This window comes from Chiloscyllium plagiosum, unplaced genomic scaffold (assembly GCF_037043375.1).
Source record: "Chiloscyllium plagiosum isolate Xiang-an unplaced genomic scaffold, Cpla_swu_hap1 HiC_scaffold_27, whole genome shotgun sequence".
NCBI lineage: Eukaryota > Metazoa > Chordata > Chondrichthyes > Orectolobiformes > Hemiscylliidae > Chiloscyllium > Chiloscyllium plagiosum.
In genome coordinates this window covers 78,283,025-78,305,389 of record NW_028270165.1, presented here as the reverse complement: position 1 = coordinate 78,305,389, position 22,365 = coordinate 78,283,025, and the positions used below count along the sequence as shown (strand labels likewise).

The 22,365-nt window shown below is 47.5% G+C and overlaps 1 long non-coding RNA gene across 1 annotated transcript; it reads right to left on the bottom strand.

Moving 5' to 3' along the window:
- Positions 1–13,374: 13,374 nt before the first annotated feature.
- LOC122543565 (uncharacterized) lies at positions 13,375–21,033 on the bottom strand. The gene is made up of 3 exons (XR_006310101.2): positions 20,788–21,033; positions 18,297–19,967; positions 13,375–13,498 (listed from the first exon to the last, which is right to left on the bottom strand). It is a non-coding gene; the product is annotated as an uncharacterized LOC122543565 (long non-coding RNA).
- Between the last annotated feature and the right edge of the window lie 1,332 nt (positions 21,034–22,365).

The following is a 22,365-nucleotide window of genomic DNA, read 5'->3' as shown; positions in this document are numbered from 1 at the left end:
CTCCAAATGACTGACCTCCCGCCCTTTCTCTGTATATTCCCACAATTTCCCTGCACGTTTACAGAGGGGTGTACCCTAAATCCTGCCATCCTCCCCAGATATTCTCTCCAATATTGTCCTGTACAGGGCAGACGTGAAAGCTGTCAAAAAGTTGTGTGTAGCTGTGGCTGTGTGCGCGTGCTGTTTGGAGACTTAAGACAGATAGGAATTTCTCCTGAAGGCAGTAAATCTGTGGACTTGTTACTACAGAGGGCTGTTGAGCCTGGGTTGTTCAGTGCATTCAAGGCTGAGACTTACAAGGGCAGCAGTAGCAGTCATGTTGATTTCTAGTCCAGCTGCCGCAGAGAGGGGTTGAGGGAGGATGGGGAGGATGGGGGCGCACGGCAGGTGCAGTGTTGGACTGGTTTGGAGATGGTGTTGGGGGTCTAGGGGCGGTGGTGGGAGGGTGGGTGCAGTGTTGGACGGGTCGCGGGCGGAGTTGGATGGGATTGGGGGCAGTGTTGGTCGGGGGGGGCGTGGTGTTGGTTGGGGATTGGTGTTGGGGCAGGCGCGGTGTTGGGCGGAATGGGGGGCAGTGGGGGGGGGGGGGGGTGGGGGCAGGGGCAGGGAGTGGTTTTGGGTGGGACGGGGCCGGGAAGGGTGATGTTGGGCAGGGGCAGTGCTGGGCGGGGGCAGGGGGCAGTGTTAGATGGGTTTGGGGGCAGGGCCTTGAGCACTGCGTGGTGCTGCAGTCCCCTGAATAGGGAGCAGACTTTAAATACCCAGTGGAAAAGCATTTAATCAATTAACCGAATAATTGATTATCCAAACAAAGCAGTGCCTGCCCATCACGTTCGGATAATCGAGGTTCCCCTGTATCTGGATTATAAAGCTTATCACTGCTTCGGTGATCTTATCAATTGCCATAAGCACCTATCTTGTTCACTGATAACCTTTTTTAAGGAAATAAATCTTTAGTCCTTGCCCAGTTTGGTGAATGTATCACTCTCTTGATCCAAAGTCATGTGGTTGACTCTTAACTGCCCTCTGAAATGGCACTTGGTCTTTTGGGAGACAAAGTGCCACATTCCATGAACGAATAAAGGAAAATATTCAGGAGAAAATTGTCAGTAAAGGGAATACTGAGAGCTAGTGATACTGGTTGAGTAACCCAGAGATCTAGGACTTCTGAGAACAAAAATTCATCTCCCATCATGGCTGCTAGTGGAATTTATGTTCAACTAATAAAAAGATCTGGAAGTGAGAGTTTGTCTCAGTACTGGCAATCCGAAAACCATTATTGCTTAAAACAATGAATCACAGATGTTTGAGCTCAGAAACAAAAGTCACAATTGCTGGGGAAACACAGAAGATCTGGCAGTATCTGTGGAGAGAAAACAGCTAATGTTTTGAATCCAGCCAAGTTTTGAAGGGCCACTGCACTAAAAACAGTAACACTGTCGTCTCTTCATAGATGCTGCCAGAACTGTTCTCCAACCATTATTGATTGTTGTGAAAGTGTCCTTCTCGGGAGGGAAATTTACCATTCAGAACCCTACATGCGTGTGTGCGTGCACACATAACTCCAGACCTACTACAATGTATTTGACACTCAGCTGCCTTCTAGCATGTAGCCAATTGCTCGGTCCAAGGGCCATGAGGGATGGTGAGCAAATGTTGGACGTGTTGGCAACAATCACATCCCACAAAATATTTTCTCATAACTGAAAAAGCTCAGGTTAATGAAGGACAGCCAAACCAAACTACTATGGGAAAGTCATGCCCAACTAACTTGATTAGTTATAAATATTGTTTTAAAATCCTCTTCAGAGAGGTCATTGGTTCCATCACTGCTGGAATACTGCATGCAATTCTGGGTTCTCTACTGCAGGAAGGATGTTGTGAAACTTGAAAGGGTTCACAAAAGATTTACAAGGATGCTGCCAGGGATAGAGGGTTTGAACTACAGGAAGAGGCTGAATAGACTGGGGCCGTTTTCCCTGGAGCTTTGGAGGCTGAGGGGTGACTTTATAGATGTTTATAAAATCATGAGGGGCAAGGATAGGGTAAATAGACAAGATTATGGGTAGACAAGGCAATGAAGAAGGCTTTCGGCAGGCTTGCTTTCATCTGTCAGAACATTGAGTACAGGAGTCGGGATGAATTGTTGCAGCTGTCACAAATTCCACACAACATTACAAGGCGTGACCCTGCCCCCTCTGACTGACCGTCCCTTTGAATATCAGGGGGAAGACACCTCTTTTATTGTGATGATCAGGAAACATGCCATCCTTCAAAAAAGGGCTGTGCTCACGAATATTTGGACAGAGGAAACAAGTTATCATTTGGGTGAAATCAATCTTCTTTCAGAGAGAGGAGGAGCAGGTTTCAGAAGTTCATGGTCCAACTTCTGAAAAGACCTTGTCTGGTTTGCAGTTGTTTCTGGGCTTGTAATATCATACTACAGCGTATTGTATATCTTCAGTAAGAGCGTCTCTACTGCACGATAGAGGTCCATTCAGCAACTTGAGTCCATGTAAACTCTTTGTGGAGGTATGCAGTCTGCCCCATAATCCTGCTGGTTTACAGTTACATATAGATTTATACATATAGATCTTTGGAGATTAAGAGAGGAAAGAATGTTCCACAGAAAGTAGAATTGTGTTCAGATTTTCTATCATGGACTGACTGTGATGACTTTTGCAATCTCTTTTCACAGGAATATTATAAGAGAAGAATTTGGAGGCAGAAATCTCAGACCAAACATCACGTCAAAGTCTGACAGTCACTTGATTCACCAGGATGTGGATATTGATGGCTTTGAAAACAAACGAGAGAAGGTCTACCTGTTTCATTAGGTTCTAAACGTTAGTGTGACTGGAAACTCAGGGTCTCACATATCCACACACTAGAGTAGTGACTGGATAAAGCTTTACAGACTGAATGAAAGTGTTCCAATTATCAGAGGGTTCACCACTAACACGAGACACATGCTGTAAGCATGAGCGAATTTTCTGGTCCAACTGGTTTTGGTTTTCTGAATATTGAACTCAGAGAGACGAGGGTGCCTGCACCATGGAGAAACCATGGAAATGTGGGGAGTGTGGGAACGGTTTCCCTTCCCCCATCTGCACTGGACATTCATCGGCATTTGCACACCAGGCAGCGGCCGTTCACCTGCACTCAGTGCGGGTAAGGCTTCACTCAGTCACACCACCTCCTGGTCCACCAGTGGGTCCACACTGGCGAGAAACCGTTCATCTGCCCCGTGTGTGGGCAGGGCTTCACTCAGTTGCACCACCTGCTGTTGCACCAGCGAATCCACACCAGGGAGAAGCCATTCGACTGCACTGTGTGCGGGATGGGCTTCACCCAGTCGTACCACCTGCTGCTCCACTTCCGCGTCCACACTGGGGAGAAGGCATTCACCTGCTCAGTGTGCGGCAATGGCTTCTGTGATTCTTCCATCCTGCGCAAACACGAGCGCATCCACACCAAGGAGCAGCCGTTCACCTGCTCCATGTGCAGAAAGGACTTCACCCAGTCGTGCAACATGTGGAGACACCAGCAACTTCATAAGTGAGATGGCACTGGGGGAGGGGTTGGATTCTGCTGTTACTGCTGCTGAGAGTCACAACCTGAACTCTGTTTAGTGGGTGAAGTGGGAGCGGTAAGGGGTTCTTTTACGCTGGATTGGCCACGCTCACACCCACTTTACTTTCAGTGGGGGCTGATGCTCTCTGAGCCTGAGAATGCACCTTATCTCTGGAAATGATCTGCAGAAGCAGATGAAGGACATTTTTTATCCTGGATGGAGCATAATGTTTGTCCAACCATTGCAGGTAGATTTGAAATAGACACATTTGTCTCTGTCCCATTGAGTTTCCAGCACAGGGCTAGGCCGGTCAGCTCTGTCAGTGTTTTTGCTCCACCTGAGCCTCCACCTGTCTTCATTGCCCCCCCATTAGCATACGGGTGTTCCCTGCTTTTTGAAAGTCTGCTTTACAACACTTCCTCAGTGGTTAGCACTGCTGTCTCACAGCACTAAGGTCCCAGTTTCGATTCCAGCCTCCAGCGACTGTCTTTATGGAGTTTGCACATTCTCCCCGTGTCTGCGTGGGTTTCCTCCGGGTGCTCCGGTTTCCTCCCACAGTCAAAAGGTGTGCAGGTCAGGTGAATTGGCCATGCTAAATTGCCCGTAGTGCTCGGCGCATTAGTCAGAAGGAAATGGGTCTGGTTGGGTTACTCTTCAGAGGTCAGTGTGCACTGGTTGGGCCAAAGGGCCTGTTTCCACACTGTAGGGAATCTAATATAATCTAAACTTCCCTTTTACAAAAAACCTGCATTAGTACTTATTTTCACTAACCGAAAAAAATCCAAAGAGGATTTTCGCTTTTGAGAAAATGCTTAATATTAATTAATTAATGGTCCTTACTACTTCGCTTTATGCCATTTTGGCTTACGAAACGTTTCATAGGAATGCTGTATTTTTGGATAGTGGGAGAAACCTGCATCAATACAATACAGCACAGTCACAGTCCCTTCTTATTTAGTTTAGGCACCACCCCCAAGCCAATTCTTAATCTTGACTTTGACCCACTATTTATTGCCCATGCGTGGTTTCTATCCCTCTGTTAGCCTCCTGTTCATGTTTCTGTCAAGATGCACCTTAAATAAGACCATTAGTCATAGGAGCGGAAATAAGGCCATTCGGCCCATCGAGTCCACTCTGCCATTCAATCATGGCTGATGGGCATTTCAACTCCACTTACCCGCATTCTCTCCATAGCCCTTAATTCCTTGTGATATCAAGAATTTATCAATTTCTGCCTTGAAGACATTTAGCATCCCAGCCTCCACTGCACTCTGTGGCAATGAATTCCACAGGCCCACCACTCTCTGGCTGAAGAAATGTCTCCGCATTTCTGTTCTGAATTTACCCCCTCTAATTCTAAGCCTGTGTCCACGGGTCCTAGTCTCCTCGCCTAACGGAAACAATTTCCTCGCGTCCACCCTTTCCAAGCCATGTATTATCTTGCAAAGGTGCCTGTTTCTACCACTTGCATTGGCAGTGCGTTCCAGGCACCCAACACCCCCTGTGTGAAAACCCTTCCCCTCCACGTCTCCCCTAGGCTCACCCCCTCTGGCCTTGAATCTGTGACCTCTTGTAGCCTCTGACTATCGTAGAACCCCATTCGGCCTAACAAGTCAACACCAACCCTCTGAAGAGTAACACACACAGACCCATTCCCCTACCCCATTACTCTACATTTACCCCTGACTAATGCACATAACTTACACATTCCTGAACACAATGGGTTAATTTAGCATGGCCAATCCACCCTAACCTGCACATCTTTGTGACTGTGGGAGGTAACCAGAGCACCCGGAGGAAACCCAGACACTGGGTGGAAATATATGCAAACTCCATTTAGACAGTTGCCTTGAGGCTGGAATCGAATCCAGGTCCCTGGCGCTGTGAGGCAGTGATGCTAACCACTGAGCCACCATGCTGCCCCTATCCAGCCAATCTGTGTCTCTCATCAGTTTGTCAAGGTCGCCCTCAGCTTCTGTCTTTTTAGTGAAAACAATCCAAATTTATCCCACCTCTCCTCATTATGAGAGCCCTCCTGACCAGGCAATGTCCTGGTGAATCTTCTCAGCACATTCTCCCAGAGCATCCACATGCTTCCAGTAGTGTGGTGACTGGAACTGCACACAATATTCTGAATGTGGCTGGAAAAAATAGCAATACCATAACATGCCAACGTTTACAGCACGCTTGCCTTCATTGAGTGTGTGCCTTCTTGATCACCGTACCTGCCTGCGTTGCTACTGTCAGGGTTCTGTATGTCCAGATCCCTCAGTATGCCAGTCTACTAAGAGTTCTGCCATTTATCATATAATTTTTGCATTTCCTCCTCTTCTTTTTGCCCTCGTGTCTGTATCCAGCTTCCCCTTAATTGTATTTCCCTCTTTATATTTATTTCCTCCTCCTCAGCCCTCCATGCATCAGAACATGGGAGCTGAAATTAGGCCGTTCAGCCCATTGAGTCTGGTCCACCATTCAATCATGGCTGATAACGCTTTTCAAACCCATCGTACACTTAATCCTTGATTCTCTTGATACTCAAAAAACCTACCTGTCTCTGTCTTAAATATACTGAATGACCTGGCCTCCCTAGCCTTCTGTGGCAGTGAATTCCATAGATTCACCACTCTCTGGCTGAAGAAGTTTCTCCTTACCAAAAGGTCTTCCCTTTATTCTAAGGCTGTGCCCCTTGGCCCTCGTCTCTCCTACCAATGGAAATATCTTCCCACCATCCACTCTGTCCAGGCCGTTCAGTATACTGTAGATTTCAATTAGATACCCCCTCATCCTTCTAAACTCCAAGTATAGACCCACAGTCCTCAAACATTCCTCGTATGTGAAGCTTTTCATTCCTGGGACCATTCTCATAACCCTCTGAACATGCTTCAGGACCAGTAAATCCTTCCTGAAGTATGGGGCCCAAAACCGTGCACAAAACTCCAAATGTGGCCTGACCAGAGCCTCAGAAGTACCATCCCTGCTCAAAGTACATCCATCCTCTCAAAATAGATGCCATTGTTGCATTTGCCTTCCTAACTACTGACTCAGCCTGTAGGTTTACCTTGAGAGAATCCTGGACTAGAACTCCCAAGTCACTTTGCATTTCGATTTTCTGAATTTTCTCCTGATAATTCTTCTGTTCCAAGAGTGACTGTCTGGTGTCAGGGCAGCACCAGAGATTTCCCAACCCATGGATTGTATTAGGGGATACCAAGCGACGTCAGGAACTGCCAGTATCGTAAGAGGAATAGTTATTCCTGGAGGAGTCAGAATGGAATGTGGTGTGATCCTGTAAACTCCAGAACTTTCCTAACTTCATGGGTCAGCAATAACTCTTTCTGGATCAAGAAAGGAAAGGGCCAACGAGAAACTGCGACAAGGCAGTCAAACAAACACCGCGCTAGTTAACCATCCCTGGGAAGGAGGTAAAACAAGCAGTTTCCTGGTACAGACAAGATAACAGTGTTTAATAATGGCGTGACAAAAGGACAATTAAGTCAGTCTGTAGAAGGAAGGCCCGTATGTAAAGGGATTAATTGTAAGACAAGCTCTTTCAAAAAGACAGCTAACCCTCAAGGATAAGAAGGTAAGCTATAGACCCTCCAGAAGTGAGGAGAGGTGGTGTTAGAATCCAAAGACACCTCACACCACAAATTTGAAAACAAGAAACCTCTACCAGAATTTAACTCCAGAACGATGCAGCAGCAGCAGCAGTACTTGGAAGAACACTGCATCGAACTCTAGTCACTTCCAGAGACAGGTACTGTCAGCAGAAACAGAGCTAAATCCCACCATCAATCGGGTGATAGCTAAGGTGGGGATAGGGGGTGAGGCTGAACTTGCTTACTTGAGAGGTTTTAGTTTTGGTTGCTACGTGCAATAACATGTAAATTATTGTTTCAGCAGTTGATTCTCTGTCCTGTTTCTGAGACAGTAGTCAAATTAAGATGATTCACCAGAGCGAGAGGCTGGGATTAATATTGACTCCATTGCATTCAGCAGAACGTCGTCAATACTGTTATAAAGTGAAGGCTGAACCCCTCTCTTCCCCCACCCTAAGATCTCAAACCGAAACACTCAAAGAGGAATGTGTCACCCTATAATCTGTAAAATTAGTGTGAAAAGTGGTGTAACCTGCACTGGTGATAGAAATAAACATAAACATAAAACACTGATTTGAAAAAGCAATTTATTTATCCAAGTGTAACGGTGGAAAACTGAATTGAATGATCATTAAATCGAATAAATCCCTCCTAACCACTGACTATTCTGGAATAAAACAAGATACTTGTAGTATGCCCTAATAAATGAGTCCCACCCACTGAAAAAAAATAGAAATTAGTCTCATGGAATTCAGCCAGGTTATATGTCTTCTGGAATATTCTGTACCACCTGTTGAATATTTTGTCAAAAATGCCATTGTTTTTTTTTTAAATGATGCTTTCTCTTTTCAAAGGTGACTGAGAGAGCCAATTTCTCTTTCTCAAGTTGAGGACTCAATTCTCGCAATGGGAAGTTAGCTCTGTCCAACTGCTCCCTTTTATACCCTTGATGACCTATCATTTTCTTTAACAATCGGATTGGTCCTCCATTGTCAAAACCATCAGATTTAAATTTGGTAGGCAAAGGTTTAAATTGATTGACTAAATTGAAAACTTGTCTTGGCTTGCTAATTGTACGGCCTTTTGATACAAATGTTTCCGTTCAGGTACTTTCTGTTGTTAACAGATACTGGCTAAGGCAACAATCACGGGAAAGGATTTGAGATTTTCTTTCAAACACTTGTACAATGAAAGTGCAGTTCTCCCATATTTTCCCCTGTTTTAGTTTGGGTTTTAGCAAGCAGTCTGTGTAAAGCTGCTGGGGGAAGAAAGGTTCCCCGATTCAACAGACGTTTCTGGCAGACTCTCTCTCTAATATCTCTCCTGTAAGAACTTCTGTTTGAACTGACCGTTTTTTTGCCAAATGGGTGTGTTTATGGGAATGTTGCAAGAAATTGGGTTTTTGTATGGCTGCTATTTTAAATTTTTTTTGCTTGTGTTTCATTCGACCGTTTTCCTGGAAGTCAAGTGGTTTGACCAGTTGCATTGTCCCTGGGATACCTCTACCTAAAACAACTAATGAAGTTAGGGTCTGGGCTACCGCCTTAGAATGTTTTGAGGGGGTCTGGCCTGTTCCATAACACTATACGCCTACAAATTATGCCTCCAGGAAGGTTCAGAAAAGATTCACAAGGACGTTGCCAGGATTGGAGGGTTTGAACTTGCGGCAGAGGCTGAATGAATTGCAGGTATTCTCACTGGAGTGTCAGAGGCTGAGGGGTGACCCTATTGAGGTTTACAAAATTATGCAAGGGGCACGGATAGATTATATAATCAAAATCTTTTCCCCCGGTGGAGGAATCCAAAACCAGAGGTTTCTACTGAGAGGGGAAAAAATTAAAAGGGTGTCTTGTTTTAAAGCCTCCACCACTTCCTTTGGCAGTTCATTCCATACATGCACCACCCTCTGGGTGAAAAAGTTGCCCCTTAGAGGTCCTTTTTAAACTTTGCTCCCTCTAAACCTATGCCCTCTAGGTCTAGACTCCCCTGCCTTAGGGAAAGTCCTTGTCTATTTACCCTATGGACTTTATAAACCTATATAAGGTCAGCCCTCCGTCTCTGACACTCCAGGTAGAATAGCCTTAGTCCATTACAGCCCCCCCCCAATAGCTCAAACCCTCCAATCCTGGCAGCATCCTTGTAAATCTTTTCAGAGCCCTTTCAAATTTCACAACTTGTTACAAACACGTCAACTTTGCTCGTCTGAGGTGGAAGAATTTTCTGCTTGAAGCATTCTGTCCGGAAGAGCCCTCCCCTATGCTGTGACAGAGCCATGGTGACTCTCAAAATCCTGACAAACTCTGTTACCAAAGATTCATTCGGCGAAGCCTCTCAATCGTATCTGTAAATGGACAAAGTGTCTTTAAATAATGAGTCAGGAATAAAGGCTGCATTCATCTTTTATTGTGCAGTTTTACTCCTACATCTCAAATCAGAGCTTATGAGCCCAGTCAGGAGCAGTCTACGGGAGTAAGATTAGATTACTTACAGGCCCTTCGGCCCAACAAGTCCACACGGACCCGCCACACGAACCCACCCAGACCCAATCCCCTACAAAATCATTGCAGCCGGCTTAATACTGCGATGAGGAATATTGCATGTACTGTACTTGTACCTGTGGCATTCATTTGTGGATATCATGTGCATTTTAAAATTAAAAACAGAAAAGTTATCCACACCTCCCCCTTCCCAATCCTTCCTGGATTCACTCCAGTTGCTACAAGTGAATAGATTAGATTAGATTAGATTAGATTACTTAGTGTGGAAACAGGCCCTTTGGCCCAAAAGTGCACACCGACCCTCAGAAAAGCAACCCACCGCGACCCATTCCCCTACACTATGGGGCAATTTGACATGGCCAATTCACCTGACCTGCACATTTTTGGGCTGTGGGAGGAAACCGGAGCACCCGAAGGAAACCCACGTAGACACGGGGAGAATGTGCAAACTCCACACAGACAGTCGCATGAGGCGGGAAATGAACCCGGGTCTCTGACACTGTGAGGCAGCAGTGCTAACCACTGTGCCGCCCCATATCTGGTGTATTGTGTTGGTTGGAGGTGCTGGTGTTGAATCGGTGTGGGACAAGGTCAGAAGTCACACGACACCAGGTTAGAGTCCAACAGCTTTCGGAGTGCTGCTCCTTCGTCAGATGAAGTGATGAAGGAGCAATGCTCCTCAAGTTTGGGATTTCAAATACACCTGTTGGACTGTCACCTGGTGTCATGTGACTTCTGATTTCAATTCTGGGTTCATGTTGAACTTGTCCAACTCTGCTTTTAAACGGTATTGCTTGGAGGGATTCATTTGAAACCTTTCAGGATGTTATTGCAACAAGATTGAACTATTCAAAGTTACTTGGACTGAATTTTAAAACTTACATCAGGATCACTAGTCACGGAGATGTACAGCACAGAAACAGACCCTTTGGTCAAATTCATCCATGCTGGCCAGATATCCTAAATGTAGGGGATTGGTTCTGGGTGGGCAGCACAGTGGCACAGTGGTTAGCACTGCTGCCTCACAGCGCCAGAGACCCGGGTTCAATTCCCGCCTCAGGTGACTGACTGTGTGGAGTTTGCACATTCTCCCCGTGTCTGCGTGGGTTTCCTCCGGGTGCTCCGGTTTCCTCCCACAGTCCAAAAATGTGCAGGTCAGGTGAATTGGCCATGCTAAGTTGCCCGTAGTGTTAGGTAAGGGGTAAATGTAGGGGTATGGGTGGGTTACGCTTCGGCGGGTCGGTGTGGACATGTTGGGCCGAAGGGCCTGTTTCCACATGTAATGTAAGCTAAAAAAAAAATCTAATCTAATAATCTAGTCCCATTTGCCAGCATGTGGCCCATATCTCTCTAAAACCTTCCTATTCATGTCCACCTCCAGATGCCTTTTAAACGTAATTGCACCAGCCTCCACCACTTCCTCTGGCAACTCATTCCATGGACACACCACCCTCCGTGTGAAAACAATACCCATTAGGTTCCTTTTAAATCTTGTCCCCCTCACCCTAAACCTATGCCTTCAAATTCTGGTCTCCCCCAGAGGGAGAAGACCGTGTCCATTTACCCTAACTATGCCCCTCACGATTTTATAAGCCTCAGACAGTCCAGGGAAAACTGCCCCAACTTATTCAGCCTCTCCATGAGGTCAAACCCTCCAAACCCCAGTGGATAGCACTGCTGCCTCAGCTCCAGGGACCCAGGTTCGATTCCAGCCTTGGACGACTATATGTGGAGTTTGTACAAACTCCCCATGTTTGCGTGGGTTTCCTTTGGGTGCTCCAGTTTGGCCATGCTAAATTGACCATACTATATTAGTTAGGGGTAAATATAGGGTCTGGATGGATATTGTTCGGAGGGTTGGCGTAAACTTGCTGGGCTGAAGGGCTATTTCCATACTTTAAGGATTCTAATTCTAACATCCTTGTAAATCTTCTTCAGTCCTGAAGAAGTGTTAATACCTGAAACGCTGACTTCTCCACCTCCTGGTGCTGCCTGGTTTGCTGTGTTCTCCCAGCCTCCTGCTTGCTTACTTTGGATTCCAGCATCTGCAGTTTTTTTTTGTTTCTAATGAGTGGCCTACCTTCTGCTCTTACAGTTTTAGGTTTGTGCAGATCATTTCATTGGGAATGTGCAGTCATGGGCTCAATGAGCAGCAGCACCCACTAGAAGCAAAGTTCAAAGAATCACAGAAACCCTAATGTGGAAACAGGCCCTTCAGCCCAACAAGTCCACATCGACCCTCCTAAGAGTAACCCACCCAGACCAGTTTTCCTGACCTATTCTACATTTATCCCTGACTAATGCACCATACCTACATGTCTCTGAATACTACGGGACAATTTAGATGGGACAATCCACCCAACCGACACGTCTTTGGATTGTCGGAGAAAACTGGAGTATCAGGAGGACACCCATGCAGCCACAATGAGAGAAGATGCAAACTCCACACAATCGCCCTGAGGATGGAATTGAAGTCGGGTCCCTGTCGCCGTGAGGTAGCAGTGCTAATCACTCAGCCACCATGTCACCCCTGAGCCACTGTGGGGTTGAGGGGGTTGTGGGGAGAGTGCAGTCCAGCAGAAGACAACAAAGAGAAAGCCCAACTCTCCCACCACACCCAATGTCAAAACAGGCAGGTGGTTCAGTCCTGGGAGTGACCCACTGCAGCGTCACCGATGGAATCCGAATGTTTAGACCGCTGGTGCCTCCGCACGTTGCTGGACAACATGAACCTCCACCCACACTCAGGACAGGCGAACGCTTCTCCCCGCTGTGGACCTGCTGGTGGGCCAACAGGTTGGAGAAGTGGGTAAAGCCCTTCCTGCACTTTTGGCAGACGAATGGCCTCTCTCTGGTGTGCACCTGCCGATAGGCCATAAGGGAGCAGCCTGAGTAAAGCCTTTCCCACATTCAGGGCAGGAGAAAGGCCTCTCACCAGTGTGGATCTGCCGGTGCACGTGGAGGTGGGTGGAGAGAGCAAAGCACTTCCCGCACTAGGGACAGGAGAACAGTGTGGAACTGCTGTTGCCTCAGCAGGTTGGAGAAGAGAGTAAAGCCCTTTCCACACTCAGGATAGCTGAAGGGCCTGTCCCGTGTGGACCCGCCGATTGGCCAGCACATGAGAGGCCCAGGTGAAGCTCTTCCCGCACTCAGGGTAGGTGAAGGGCCTCTCACCCATGTAGATCTGCTGGTGCCTCAGCAGGTCAGAAGAATTATTGAAGGCCTTCCTGCGCTTGGGGCAGGTGTGCAGTCTCTCCCCCATGTGGACCCGCCGGTGGGCCAGCAGGTGGGAGCAGCAGGTAAATCCCTTCCTGCACTCAGGACAGGAGAACGGCCTCCTCCTGCTGTGACTACGCCGATGAATCTCCAGGTCAGACGGGGTATGGAAGCCTTTCCCACAGTCGCCACACTTCCATGGTTTCTCCACGGGGCAGGATTCCTCAGGTTTCTCCATGGCTGAACCTTCAGCTGCACGCAAATAAGTGTACAGCCCCTCCCTGCCGTGAATTAGTCTTTCCAGGCCGTATAACTGTTTCTGCAACAGTAGGGTCTCTCATCCAGTCCCACTGATGCTGAAAACATACTGAAACAGGAACCAAAAAGCTTTGCTCCTTCTCACAGAATCATAGTTGAAAATCGTTGTGGTCCCGCTGGACTGAGTGTCAGACATCGATGTGAAAATGAGGACTGCAGAGTCAGAGTCAAAGTGCAGCACTGGAAAAGCACAGCAGGTCAGGCAGCATCCGAGGAGCAGGAGAGTTGATGTTTCGATCATAAGCCCTTCACCTGTTGATTTTGAAAAATAAGTCTTCAGATCTTCAAACACTCTAAAGAGATTACAAAAGTCATCACTGTCAGTAGAAATTCAGAACAAGCAATTCTACTTTGTGGGACATTTATTTCTTTTGTTAATCCACAAGATTGAAAGCACCATCCCACATACCCTCTCTGTTCTCACTCCGCTCGAACTAATTCTCCTGAAGGTACTGATTCAGGATCTTACAGGGATAGAAAAGTAAAATACGTCAAGACTGACATCTCTTTGAATTTTGGATAACTCCACCTGAAAGTTAAGACCATAAGAGAATAGGAGTGGAACTAAGGCCATTCGACCAATCGAGTCCTCTTGCCATTCAACCATGGCTGATGGGCATTTCCCCGTGCTCTCCCTGTATCCCTTAATTCCTTGTGAGATTAAGAATTTATTGATTTCTCCCTTGAAGACATTTAATATCCCAGCCTGCACTGCACTCCCTGGCAATGAATTCCACAGGTCCACCACTCTCTGGCTGAAGAAATGTCTCCTCATTTCCATTTTAAATTGAGCCCCTCTAATTCTAAGGCTGTGCCCACTGGTCATCGTATCCCCACCTAACAGAAACAACTTTCCAGCATCCATCCTTTCCAAGCTATGCATTATCTTGTAAGTTTCTATCAGATCTCCCCTCAACCTTCTAAACTTTAATAAATACAATCCTAGGATCCTCAGCCGTTCATTGTATGTTAGGCCTACCATCCGTGTGAATCTCCACTGGACATGCTCCAGTGCCAGTATGTCCTTCCTGAGGTATGGTCCAAATCTGGACACAGTATTCTAAATGGGGCCCAACCAGAGCTTTATAAAATCTCGGAAGCATGCCACTGCTTTTACATTCCAACCCTCTTGAGATAAATGACAACATTATATTTGCTTTCTTAGCCATGGACTCAACCTGCAAGTCAACCTTTAGAGAATCATGTACTAGCTCTCAGAGATCCCTTTGCATTTTGGCTTTATGAATTTTCTCACCATTTAGAGAACAGTCCATGCCAGTGTTCTTTTTTCCAAAGTGCAAGACCTCGCATTTGCTCACATTGAATTTCATCAGCCATTTCTTGGACCACTCTCCTAAATGTCTAAATCTTTCTGTAGCCTCCCCACCTCCTCAGAACTACGTGTCTGTCCACCTAACTTCTTATCATCGGCAAACTTCACCAGAATGGCCCCAGTCCCTTCGTCCAGAATATCCTTCATGACATTGGGATACTGCCGAGAGTCAGCAGGTCTGATGTTGGGAAGCAAAAAAAGTGTGTAAATCCAGGATGAAGCTGCAATGCAGCTTCTTGCGAAACAACCAGTCACAAAATTGTTAACGTGCCTGGGAGTATATCTGGTGATGGGAATGAAACCTCAAGACATTGTCACCAACAACCAGAGAGAAACTCATCATACAGAGGTGGGAAACATTAATGGCAAGCCAGAGTCATAAAAATATACAGCACAGAAAAAGACCCTATGGTCCAATTCGTCCATACTGACCAGATTAGATTAGATTACATTACAGCGTGGAAACAGGCCCTTCGGCCCAACAAGTCCACACTGACCCGCCGAAGCGCAACCCACCCATACCCCTACATTTACCCCTTAGCTAACACTATGGGCAATTTAGCATGGCCAATTCACCTGACCTGCACATCTTTGGACTGTGGGAGGAAACCGGAGCACCCGAAGGAAACCCACGCAGACACGGGGAGAACGTGCAAACTCCACTCCTGAGGGCGGGAATTGAACCCAGGTCTCAGGCGCTGTGAGGCAGCAGTGCTAACCACTGTGCCGCCCACGATATTCTAACCTAATCTAGTCCCATTTGCAGCACTCGACCCATATCCCTCTTAACCCTTCATATTCATATACCCAGCCTTTTAAATGTCATAATTGTATCAGCCTCCACCACTTCATCTGGCAACTCATTCCTTGCACACACCACCCTATGCATGAAAATGTTGTCCTTTAGGTTCCTTTTTAATCATCTCCCCCCGACCCTAAACTATCACCCTCTAATTCTGGTCTACCTTATCCTAGCAAAAATACCTTGTCTATTTACCCTATCCATTCCATTTATGATTTTATAAATGCCTATAAGGTCAGCCCTCGGCCTCGGCATGCTAGGGAAAGCAGCCACAGCCGATGCAGCTCAAACCCTGAAAACATCCTTTTAAATCTTTTCTGAACCCTTTCAGGTTTCACAACATCCTTCCGATTGAATGGAACCCAGAAATGCACACAATATTCCAAAAGTGGCCTAACCAATATCCTGTACAACATTACCTCCCAACTCCAACACTCAGAGGATTGGGAAAGTTTTCAAAACCCACAAGAGACAACTGGGAAAAACGGAGGAACAAACCGATATGTTGAGGGTCAGAATGGAAGCATCAACACCTCGGGTTGGGGGGGTGGGGATGGGGGAAGGAAGCCGAATCTTGGAGCCAATGGGGAGGAAGAAGAGGATGCAAAATCATTGCAGCCGGCTTAATACTGCGATGAGGAATATTGCATGTGCTGTGGCATTCATTTGTGGAAATCAGGTGCATTTTAAAATTAAAAACAGAAAAGTTATCCACACCTCCCCCTTCCCAATCTCAATCCTTCTTGGATTCACTCCAGTTGCTACAAGTGAACAGATTAGATTAGATTACTTACCGTGTGGAAACAGGCCCTTTGGCCCAACAAGTCCACACCAACCCACCGAGACCCATTCTCCTACACTTACCCCTTCACCTAACACTACGGGCAATTTAGCATGGCCAATTCACCTAACCTGCACATTTTTGGACTGTGGGAGGAAACTGGAGCACCCGAAGGAAACCCACGCAGACACGGGGAGAATGTGCAAACTCCACACAGATAGTTGCCTGACGTGGGAATTGAACCCAGGTCTCTGGCACTGTGAGGCAGCAGTGCTAACCACTGTGCCACCGTGCTGCCCGGCATGGACCAGTTTGGGCCGATGGGCCTGTCTCCGTGCTGTAGCACTCTGACTCGTGTCTCTTTGTCGCTCCAACAGTTTGAGTTTTCAGATGTGCATCTCACTTTACCACACTGAATAAAATCCAATCTCATTATTTCACTCTGATGTGGAAGTGCTGGTGTTGGATTGGGCTGGACAAGGTCAGAAGTCAAATGGCACCAGGTTAGAGTCCAACAGGTTTCTTTGAACTCACGAGATTTCGGAGCACTGCTCCTTTGTCAGTGAAGTGACGAAGGAGCAGCATTGAAGAAGGAGCAATGCTTCTAAAGCTTGTGATTTCAAATAAACCTGTTGGTCTGTAAGCTGGTGTTGTGTGACTTCTGATGTCTTCAGCTGGGGTTTGCGTCAAACGTAATGGGATATTTTGTCCAACTCGGCATTTTTAAACAGTATCACTTGGAGGGATTCATTTGAAACCTTTCAAGAGGGGAGTTCAACAAGACTGAACTATTCAAAGTTACTTGGACTCCATTTTAAAACTTACATCAGGGCAGGTAGACATAGAGATGTACAGCACGGAAACACGGAAACAGACCCTTTGGTCCAACTCATCGATGCTGACAAGACATCCTAAATTAATTTGGTCCCATTTGTCAGTATCATCCTTCTAAACCTTCCTGTTCATGTCCGAAACCAGATGCCTTCTAAATGGTAGAGTTGTACCAGTCTCCACTTTCTCTGGGAGCTCATTCCATGCACGCACTACCCTCTGCGTGAAAACATTGCCCCTCTCACCCAGCCAAATAGCCTCTCCCTGCAGCTCAAACCCTCCAACCCCCGGCGACATCCTGGTAAATTGTTTCTGATACAGAAGTCAATGTTTCGGGAAGAATCCTTCTTCAGTCCTGAAGAAGGGTTAATACCTGAAACGCTAACTTCACCTCCTAATGCTACCTGGCTTGCTGCGTTCTCCCAGCCTCCTGCTTGCCTACTTTGGATTCCAGCAACCGCAATTTGTTTTGTTTCTAACAGACGCAATGGGTTGAATGGCCTAATGTCTGCTCCAGTTGTCTTGTGGTCTTAGATTTCTGTGGATTGTTTCAGTGGGAACGTGCAGTCCCAGACTCCGAGTAGCATCGCCCACTGATTAGATTAGATTAGATTACTTACAGTGTGGAAACAGGCCCTTCGGCCCAACAAGTCCACACCGCCCCGCCGAAGCGCAACCCACCCATACCCCTACCCCTACATTTACCCCTAACCTAACACTACGGGCAATTTAGCATGGCCAATTCACCTGACCTGCACATCTTTTGGATTGTGGGAGGAAACCGGAGCACCCGGAGGAAACCCACGCAGACACGGGGAGAACGTGCAAACTCCACACAGTCAGTCGCCTGAGGCGGGAATTGAACCTGGGTCTCTGGCGCTGTGAGGCAGCAGTGCTAACCACTGTGCCACCGTGCCACCCCTGGAAGCAAAGTTCATGGAATCACAGAACCCCTACAGAATGTAAACAGGCCCTTTGGCCCAACAAGGCAACACCAACCCTCCGTAGAGTTACCCACCCAGACCCATTCTCTTAACCCTATTACTCTACATTTATTTGGAGAAAGTGAGGACTGCAGATGCTGGAGATCAGAGTCGAGAGTGCGGTGCTGGAAAAGCACAGCAGATCAGGCAGTTTCCGAGGAGCAGGAGAATCAATGTTTCAGGCATCATTCCTGATGAAGGACTTATGCCCAAAACATCGATTCTCCTGCTCCTCAGATGCTGCCTGACCTGCTATGCTTTTCCAGCACCACACTCTCGACCAGTCTACATTTACCCCTGACAACTGCACCACACCTACACATCCCTGAACACTATGGACAATTTAGCTAGGCTAACTCACCATAACATGTACATCTTTGTATTGTGGGAGCAAACTGGAACACCCGGAGGAAACCCACACAGACATGGCAGGAGAACATGCAAACTCCACACAGACAGTCACCCCAAGAGTAGAATCAAACCCGGGTCCATGGCTCTATGAGGCAGCTGTGCTAACCACTGAGCCACCATGCCGCCCTGAGCCACTGTGGGGTTGCAGTTGGGGGTGCGAGGCGGTGTGCAGTCCAGAAAACTTTTTAAAAAGCCCACCAACTTTCCCACTGCACCCATTGTCAGAGTGGGGCAGAAGGTTTGGTCCACAGTAGCATCACTGGCAGAATCCGATTGTTGGGAGCACTGGTGCCCCCGCTGGGGTCTTCGCAAGTTGCTGGAAAATGTGAAGCTTTTGTTGCTTTCAGGGCAGTAGAACGGCCACTCCCCAGTGTGGACCTGCCGGCGGGTCAGTAGGTAGGAGGAGCAGTTAAAGCGTTTCTCGCACTCTGGGCAGGAGAACGGCTTCTCCCTAGTGTGGACCCACTGGTGCCTCAGCACGTGGGAGGAATTGCTGAAGGCCTTCCCGCACTCGGGACAGCTGAAGGGCCTCTCCCCCGTGTGGACCCACTGATGGGCCACGAGGTTGGAGGAGACCGCAAAGCCCTTTCTGCACACTGAGCAGGAGAATGGCTTCTCCCCGGTGTGGACCCGCCGGTGGGTCAGCAGTTGGGAGGGCTGGGTAAAGCCCTTCCCACACTCAGGGCAGGCAAACGGCCTCTCCCCAGTGTAGACCCACTGGTGTGTCAGCAGGGAGGAGGAACTGCTGAAGCCCTTCCCACATTCAGGGCAGGGGAACGGCTTCTTGCCTGTGTGGACCCACTGGTGCCTCAGCAGGGCAGAGGAATCGCTTCCCATACTCGGGCCAACTGAATGGCCTCTCCCCGGTGTGGACACGCTGGTGCTTCAGCGGGTCGGAGGATTTGCTGAAGGCCTTCCCACAATCAGAGCAGGGGAAGGGCCTCTCCCCGGTGTGGACACGCTGGTGCGCCAGCAAGTGGGAGGAGTGGGTGAAGCTGTTCCCGCACTCGGGGCAGGTGAATGATCTCTCCCCAGTGTGGACCCGCAGTGGTCCAGTAGGTGGGAAGAGCGGATAAAGCCTTTCCCACACTCTGGGCAGGAGAACAGCCTCTCCCTGGTGTGACTGCGCTGATGAATTTCCATGGTAGACGGGACAATGAAGCCTTTCCTGCAGTCGCAACACTTCCACGGTTTCTCCATGGGGCGAGATTCCTCTGGTTTCTCCATGGCCAAAGCTTCAGCTGTTCACAAATGCATGTACAGCCCCTCCCTGCCGTGAATTCCTCTTTCCAGGCCGTATAATTGTTACAGGCTCCACACTCAATGCGCTGCCACAGTAGCGTCTCTCATCCAGCTCCACTGATGCTGAAAATGTACCAAAGAATTTTGCTCCTTCTCACAGAATCGTAGTCAAAAATCGTTACAGTCCCAATGGATTGATTGACTGTCTGTCATTGACATGAAAATGAGGACTGCAGACGCTGGAGAGTCAGTCAAAATGTGTGGTGCTGGAAATACACAGCAGGTCAGGCAGCATCCAAGGAGCAGGAGAGTTGCTGTTTCGGGCATAAGCCCTTCATCTGTTGATTTTGAAACTTGAGTCTACAGATCTTCAAATGCACTGGAAAAAAAGATTATGAAAGTCATCAATGTCAGTCAGGGTAGAAATTCAGAACAAGCAATTCTACTTTATGTGGTACAGTCTTTTCTTTTGTAATTCCATGAACTTGAAAGCACCATTACCCTACTCTGACTGCTCTACATTTACACCTGATTAATGCATCTAACCTACACATCCTGGACACTATGGACAATTTAACATGGCTAATTCACCCAAACCTGCACATCTTTGGATAGTGGGAAGAAACAGGTGCACTGGAAGAAATCCGCCGCAAACACCAGACGGAGAATGTGCAATGTCCACACAGACAACGGCCCCGAGGCTGGAATCGTACCTGGCTCCCTGGTGCCGTGAGGCAGCAGCACTAACCACTGAGACACCGTACCTTCCTTTTCCAGTCCACCACCAAGTCACTCAGCTTGAGCTCAAGCAAAGCACTAAGTTTAATTTTCGCTTCACGCTCACTGAGCTTTCGTCCCGTCCCCACTTCCTCTACAGGAAATGCAAAAAGCTGGGGGATGCCACATAGAATCCCTACAGTGCGGAAAGAGGCCATTTGGCTCAACAAGTACAAGCCAACACTCCGAAGAGCAACCTATCCACACCCATTTCCCTACTCCTATAACTCTCCATTTACCTCCCACTAATATATCTAACCCACACATCTCTGAACACTATGGGGCAATTTAGCATGGCCAATTCACCCTAACCTGCACATCTTTGGACTGTGGGAGGAAACCGGAGCACCTGGATGAAACCCATGCAGCCACGGGGGCAGTGGGGGAAACAATATGCAAACTCCACACAGACAGACAGTCACCTGAAGCTGGATTCAAATCCTTGTCCCTGGTGCTGTGAGGCAGCACTGAGCCACCGTGCAGCCCCTGTGTGCTGAAAGAGATGCAATGTGGAACTTTATTGACTGTACCGCACGGTGGATTGTTGAGTAAGGTCGAGTCTCGAAGGATCTGCAAAGAGGTAGCCAACATTTCGGAGCGCATTGCGACAGATGCTGGAATCCGTCCTGAAAACAACAAATGCTGGAGATCACAGCTGGTCAGGCAGCGTCCACATAGAGAGAGCAAGCTAACATTTCAGGTTCAGGTGACTCTTGGAGATTTATAAAATCTTCCTGGATACAGAGAAGATGAATGTCAGGAGTCGTTTCCCTGGAATGAGGGATTTCAAGACGAGCGGACATATTTTTAAGGTGAGAATAGAAAGATTTAAAAACTAAATAAGGGGCAACATTTTTACACAGAGTGCTTCACGTGTGGAATGAATTTCCAGAGGAAGTGGTAGATGTGCTTACAGTCACAACATTTAAATGACATTTGGATAAGTACATGAATAAAAAATGTTTAGAGGATATTAGGCCAAGCACATGTAGGTGGGACTAGTTTAGTTTGGGATTATGGGAGACATGGACTGGTTGGACCGAAGGATCTGTTTCCGTGCTGTGTGACTGTGACTGGATACAGTGGATGTGGGGAAGATGTTTCCACCAGTAGGAGAAACGAGGACCAGAGGACACAGGCTCAGGGTGAAGGAATGCCCTTCAGAACTGAGATGAGGAGGAATTTCTGCAGCCAGAGGATGGTGACTCTGTGGATCTCATTGCTGTAGAGCGCTGTGGAGGCCAAGTCATTGAGGGCGTTTAAGATAGGGATAGATAGGTCCTTGATTAGTAAGGGAATCAAGGGTTACGAGGAGAAGGCAACAGAATGGGGTTGAGAAACATATTGGCCATGATCGACTGGTGGAGCAGACTCAATGGGCCAAATGGCCTCATTCTGCTCCTGTATATTGTAGTCTTAAAACTGGGCAGATTACTGAAGTGGTTTTCATGAACAATTTCAGAGTCCTGAAGTAAAGCCGTAGAGGTGTACAGCATGGAAACAGACCCTTTAGTCCAACTCGTCCATGCCGACCAGTTATCCTAACCTAATCTCGTCCCATTTGCCAGGACTTGGCCAATATCGCTCTAAACCCTTCCTATTCATATACCCATCCAGATGCCTTTTAAATGCCGTAATTGTACCGTCCTCCATCACTTCCTCTGACACTCGTTCCATACATGCACCACCCTCTGCATGAAACACTTGTCCCTGAGGTCCCTTTTAAAATCTTTCCCCTCTCACTCTAAACCTATGCCCTCTAGTTCTGGACTCCACAACCCAGGGAAAAGACCTTGTCTGTTTATAAAATCATGAGGATTATGGATAGAATAAACGTCTGGAAGGACACAGTCAAGTTCGTGAGACATGATTTCTCACGCACAAAGCCATGCTGACTATCCCTAATCAGTCCTTGCCTTTCCAAATACATGTAAATCCTGTCCCTCAGGATTACCTCCAACAACTTGCCCACTGGCAATGTCAGGCTCACTGGTTGATAG